The sequence below is a fragment of the Myotis davidii genome, unplaced genomic scaffold, assembly GCF_000327345.1.
Source record: "Myotis davidii unplaced genomic scaffold, ASM32734v1 scaffold508, whole genome shotgun sequence".
NCBI classification, from domain to species: Eukaryota; Metazoa; Chordata; class Mammalia; order Chiroptera; family Vespertilionidae; genus Myotis; species Myotis davidii.
The window spans coordinates 242006-248965 of NW_006299262.1; the positions used below are offsets into that span (position 1 = coordinate 242006).

Here is a 6960-nt window from a genome sequence, read left to right on the forward strand (position 1 = left end):
GTGACCATTTGACTGGCTGGTAGCTATGATGCACAATTGACCACCAGAGGGCAGACACTCAATACAGGAGCTGCCAAGCATTTGGGATTTTCAAAATAAATCCACTTTCCATCGCCAGTCACAATTCGATGCAAAAAGGACTTTCTTTCGTGCCATTGAAGCAACATTTTACTGAGACTTTTCAGTTTTCCATTTGTCTTTTGTTCAGTTGATGTGGCACCCATTTTCCTTCCTTTAAAATCTTTCCCATTTCTTGTAAACAATCGGAAATTGTTTGCTGAGCAACGTTTAATCTTTCTGCAAGTGGTTTTTGAGTTTGGCACACATCTTCATCCAATAATGCTTGTAACTGTTGGTCTTCCAACTTTTTACTGTTGACCTACGCATTCTTTGTCCTTCACATTGAAATCATCACCTTAAATGCATTTAAACCAGCATTCACAAGTATCTTGAGATGGAGCATGTTCACCATAAGCTTCCCGAAGTGTACAATAACTTCCAGCAGCACTTTTCTTCAAAATAAAGTAATGAATTAAAACTTCCCGCAAATGCTCTTTTTTTGGCATGAAATTCAACATTTTTAAGCGTAAAAATATCTAGGATATTACCACCAGAAAATTTGACATATGAAGTTTTGAAGCTTGTCAGTACAACAAAATAGCTAACATATCAAATCGCATATATATCAACATATGTGTAACTCCATCTATTGAAAAAAAATCTGCATTATTAACCAGTACACCTGTTAAAAAAAACAAAAAACATGCCATTGAGCAGCCTTAAAGGTATAATTAAAAGTTAACTTTTTCATTTCAAAAATAATTGTCATCTCTTGTTGTAGAATATGGCCCTAAGCTCAGCTAGTATGTTAGGCTCCAATGTCCAGCCATGCTCCTTTTATTATATGTACTTGTTTGAAATTTCCATAGACTGGCCCAGAGGAAAGGGAGCAGGGAGTTCATTATAGAATCCTTCATTTCAAATGTAACAGCTAACACTTACTGAATGCTTACTATATGCTGGGTTTTATGCAGAGCATTTTATTTTAAATATATTTTTATTGATTTCAGAAAGGAAGGGAGAAATAGAAACATCCATGATGAGAGAGAATCATTGATTGGCTGCCTCCTGCATGCCCCCTACTGGAGATCGAGCCCACAATCCCTGCATGTGCCCTGACCAGGAATTGAACTGTGACCTCCTGGTTCATAGATCAATGCTCAACCACTGAGCCACACTGGCTGGGCATATACAGAGTACTTTAATTCTAACAAAACCCTATCAGGTAGATATGATTATTCCTGTTCTTCTAGAAGCATCTCTCTTTTTGTTGTTCTGTGAGTCTTCTACTACTGTTATTCTGAGAGTTCTCTTCTCCATCATTTTCTTTGCTTCTCTCCTGCTTTGAATCCCCTATACCTGCCCTTACCATGGTGAGCTCCCTCATTTTGGTGAAGTATATCCTCCATTGCATTCCTAAGAATACCAGTGTCTGAATATGTCATTATTGTATCTTTATCATTGAAAAGGATAGTTTGTCTGGGTATAGAATTCTATGTAGGAAATACTTTTCTCTCATAATTTTAGAGATATTATGTCTCTTGTCTTTCAGTTTTGGTATGATCTGTTTTGTGACTCCCAAAACACTGAGTAGAATTGCTTTATCTCTGTTGCTCTGAAATGTCAAAATGATGTGTCTCACTGTGGGTCTTTTTTTTTTTTTTTCATGCAATTTGCCTAATACTCAATGGAGCCTTTCACTCTCAAAATTCATTTCCTTGAGTTCAAGGAAAGTTTCTAAAAAGTTTATATAGTATTCTAAATGGTATACTCCAAAATGTATAATATAAATTCAACCATGAAGATACATTAGACAAACCCAAATTGAGGGACATTCTGTAATTAGCCAGTACTCTTTAAAAATGTCAAGATTGCAAAAGACAAAGACTGAAGTACTTTTCAGATTAAAAGAAACTAAGGAAATGTGACAATTAAATGCAATGTGTAATCCTGAATTGGACCCTGGATCAAAATTAGTGGGGCATTTAGCAAATTTAGAGTGAGATCTGTAGGTTAACTAATAGTATTCCTGGTTTTGATAATTTTGCTATAGTTATATAAGATGTTAATATTTGAGGAAGATGACTGCTTTTTTCTTCAAGTATTTTTCTGTCCTATTTCCTCTTTCTCTTGACTGCTTGAAATTTTTTTGCAAATGCTTTTTATTTTTCATATTAGATAAACTCTGTGGATATGTCTTCAACTTAACATAAATTTTCTCCTGTCATTTTAATCATATGTTAAGCCCACCCACCGATCTTTAATTGAGATACATCTTTTATTTCTAAAATATACATTTGATTCATTTTTAGAATTTCCATTTCACTGCTGAGATTCCCCATCCATTCATTTTTATTTTTTTTAAACATTTTTTAACATATATTTTATTGATTTTTTACAGAGAGGAAGGGAGAGGGATAGAGAGTTAGAAACATCAATGAGAGAGAAACATCGATCAGCTGCCTCTTGCATGCCCCCTACTGGGGATGTGCCCGCAACCAAGGTACATGCCCTTGACCGGAATCGAACCTGGGACCCCTCAGTCCGCAGGCCGACGCTCTATCCGCTGAGCCAAACCGGTTAGGCCCCCATCCATTCATTTTTAATTATGATGATATTTTCCTTTTAAGTCCTTAAACATTTGTATAATAGCTGTTTTAATTTACCTGTCTGCTAATTCCTAGATCTGGCTCATCTTGTGGTTGGTTTCTGTTAATTGTATTTTCTTTGATACTGGATTATATTTCTTTGTATATTTAGTAATTTTTATTGTATCCTGGACAGTGTGTGGTACAGGATGGAGACCATGAATTTTGTTATCTTTCCCTGAAGGGTATTGATTTTTGTTCTAGCAAGTTGTTAACAGAAGTCCAAATGCTATCTCTCATCAGGTGAACATCAACTGAAATCTATGCTCAATCCTCTCAGCCTTCCAGCTGTTGCCTTTCACATATGCAGTTCAAGAATCAGCTAGGAATTTGGGTAGAGTTTATATATAGATCTGGAGGGACTCTTGTGGCTTCTTTCTTTCAGGGATTGTCCCCCTCACTTTCCAGCTATGCCATTAACCTCAAACTAGGTCGTCAAACAAGTAAGATTTTTGGATTTCTGCTTAAGTTCTAATCACTTCACCATATGAACTATGGAGTACTACCAGGTGGAAAGCCATTTCAATACGAATCCAACCCACTATAGTTCTTCCTTTCTTTCTTTCAAGATTGACTCCCATCCAGTTTCTGCCTGCTTTTGTCAGTCTATGGTGCTTTCAAATAGTTATTTTCAGACTACATAATTATTATCTGCAAAAGGATCAATCTAATATACTCTAGTCTGCCATTACCAGAAATTATACCATATTACTTTTTATTTTCTATTGATATTATATAGGATTGAAAAAAACACCTTTTACATTTTTTTGGTGAATCATGGCAGTAGCTCATCAAAATTTTATAAAAACATTAAGCATATTATTAATCTTATTTTTTCTTTTTCTCTTGTAGACAAGAGATGATTTTCTAGGTCAAGTGGATGTTCCTCTTTACCCATTACCGGTCAGTATAAATGTTTATGATTTTACCTTTTATGTTTATTGTTTTTACTTTAATAAATACATAAACATACACAATGTAATTAATATAAATATTTGATTTCTAAAATATATACTGATACCATTCCTTGAGTATATTATTTTCTGAAAACACATCTCAATTTTCTGTTTTAATTTTATCTCAAATGAACCCCAGTAAAAAACAGAGCCATTGAAGTTTGTTGACATGAAAACATTCTTTGAGAAAGATCAATTTGAAAATATTCTATTAAATAACTAGAATGGGGAGATAGGTTATAACAATATAGACATGAAATCTGGACCAAGCATATAACAATGGAGGAAAACGGGTTCAGGAAACATTTTATAATAAAACTGCATTGGACCAAATTTCTGACAGGAGGGTTAAAAATGAATAAAAAGTACAGATAATACAGGTTGAACGTGGGTGATAAGGGTGGTATCTCAAATAGAAAAGTTAGGAAGAAAAGCCCTTTTGTTTTGAAATACGACAGATATATTTATTTTTTACCATACTGAATTTCAGTAGAAAACAGGAAAAATGAAAACTTGAAAGTGGGCAGCTGACAGAGATGTGAAAATAAATTGTGTAGGGGAAGGGGGCAAGAAGAATTGAGAGAAATCAGTGTCAGTGAGGTAACAACAGAATCTCTGGGAATGATTGGCTGGCTGTCCAAGTAAGAGAGATGAAAGCACTAAAGGCAAACATTGACCCTTAGATGGCCTGAGTCTGTCCGAGGAGAAGGAGAAACAGACAAGGAGAGACAGCAAAAGAGCCAAGTGAAATAATGTCATGAGAATTCAAGAGTCCCACAACTGAATGGGCAGTTAACAATGCAAAATGCAGCCGGGAGTAAAGGATAATAAAAAAGGCTGCTGAACTGGATCAGAAAGAGAAGTAGTACTTCTTTACCATATCAGTTTTTTGAGATATTTTTGGCTTTCTACCACCTTCAGAGATTACAGGCTTTTAATAATACATTGAAGTCAGTCTTATTTTCCACACTGTTTACTTTTTCATTCTCCTAGGATTGTCTCTCTGCTCTAACCATGCCAACTTTCTGACATGGCATATTCCACTAGCCACTCTACTGTTTTTTCACTTCCTACCCTATTTTTGGCTCCACAACACACCTGTTCAGCTAGTTTTAGACTGAGTTGTGATGCCGGTTGCAAGTCCTATGGTGCAGAAAAGTGAAAGCACTATTGATTGTAACCATTTCATCTAAAGCTACTTTTTCCCCTCAGTTCTAACTTCAGTTATGTCTTAAATCATAGTTCATGAATAGTCTTGAAAAGTACATATTTTGGTGTTCTAGATACATCTTGAAAACCCACTGTTTTATTCTAGACAGAAAATCCAAGAATGGAGAGACCATATACATTTAAGGATTTTGTTCTTCACCCAAGAAGGTCAGTAACTATAAAATAATAACATTAAGTTTTTAAAGAATTTCTTTAAACCACTTTGAAAATTCAAAGTTTAAACCTTTGTAAATAAGCTACTTCTAAATATTTTATTATTTTTCAAAAGTTTTATTGTTATATCTGATTACAGAGTAATATATGCATAATACAGCAATTATATATATTATGTAATATGTATTATATAATATATACATAATACAGAAAAGTGATAACACCCTTTTGGGAAAGATTTGTCCCCCTAACACTTATCAGACTAAAATTTGTCCTTTTATATCGCTTTTATATCGTCAAGTGTACGTAATTTTGTCACACTATGCTTTAAAAAATCACAAACATCAGTTTATCTAAAACTACTATCTGACTTGACAGGCACAAAACCAATTTCAGAAAAACCTAACTACATGCTGTGTACTTTAATAAAAAAGGGTATTTCATAAAACTCAAATATTTAGAGAAAATAACATGAGTAAAAACTGGAATCTAAAACCCAAATCTCATTTTCCTAAACTAAATTACTTGATTTTTTTATCAAAATGCTGATGTTTTAAGCTCCTTTTGACCTTCTGTACCACATAGTCAAGTCTTGTCAGAACACATGTGAGGACTGAACTGTCCGGAAGGTCAGGGTAACGCAGAGAAAGGACATCTGTGAAAACAGTGCGTGCCTTGTTTTTAAAACTAGAAAATACATTTGAAAAGCATATGATGGGAACGTAGCAAATTTTTTTCCACTTAAAAATTATTTTTAAAAATTGCTCTTTGCAATATAAATATTAAAGAAAAAGGGACAGTGCTCTTTGGCTATTAATATTTACTTTCTCTAAGAGAAGTCACATATTTAAATTCTATAAAAGTCTTGGAATACAAATCTCTTTTCTTCCTTTAATTTTAGACTGATTGTGACATCTGCACACCAAGAATAACTAAATAAATATTCCTTATCTTATTTGATTGCCCTACTAGCCTGCTTTTCAATTTGTCAAATGCTTTCTAGTATCCTTACCTTTGAAAACTATAACAATTTACATCTTCTATCTGCACTGGATATTATTGCAAGTGCAGAAAGAACTTTATTCAGACAGAAAATGAACTATATTCCCAGATAGAAAATGAACTAAAGCCCCATTAAGTCCAAACCCACAGACTTACTATCTGGATGGAAAGATAGGAAACCTATCATTGCAGAGAAACTCTTCTATAAAACATTGTCAGGGCAAGATTTCTGTATCTGCCTTTTATAGCAATAAGTCAGTGTTCACAGCCCCTTAAATAGGGTGGCAGGCCACCGTTAGCGCCTTGGAAATCAGCATCAGGGATTTTATTTGCCACTCAGGAAAGGCCCACTTACCAAGCCCATGCGAACTATACACAGAGGAAGAACTAAAAAGATGAAGGGGTCACCGGGGAGGCATATTTCTTGAAGACAGAATAAAAGAATTAGGACTCTTGTCTAGAGAGACAAAGGCTAATTGGTAACATAACTGATATCTATAAAAATCACCGCAAAAAAATCTACATAGAAAGGTGGGACAAGCAAAGATTTCTTAAGTAAATAGGATGTTAAAATTGATGGGGGCAATAAGTCTTAAGTTCGAAGTTTAAGGAGAGCAGGTTTAAAACATTTTAATATTAATACAGCGGGTAGCAACCTTTAGCTTAGACACCTCATTATTCAAAGAGGTGATAACTATGAAAACAGTCAGGTAAATTGGTGTACGGCGGATTCACATAGCTGTCAAAGAAAGACGTAGTGTAACTCATTATTCAAAGAGGTGATAACAATATGAAAACAGATCAGGTAAATTAGTGTACGGCAGATTCACATAGCTGTCAAAGAAAGACGTAGTGTAGGATTCAGACGGGCGTCAGGCTTTGCTCTTCCCTTCTCCCATTATTTTACACAA

General features: G+C 34.6%; 1 protein-coding gene and 1 long non-coding RNA gene across 2 annotated transcripts in view; both read left to right on the forward strand.

The window, feature by feature from the left end:
* NEDD4 (neural precursor cell expressed, developmentally down-regulated 4, E3 ubiquitin protein ligase) overlaps positions 1-6960 on the forward strand; it is a 68237-nt gene that overhangs the window by 25478 nt on the left and 35799 nt on the right. The window lies entirely within an intron of this gene.
* LOC107184823 lies at positions 2956-5002 on the forward strand. The gene is made up of 3 exons (XR_001515735.1): positions 2956-3042; positions 3561-3611; positions 4980-5002. It is a non-coding gene; the product is annotated as an uncharacterized LOC107184823 (long non-coding RNA).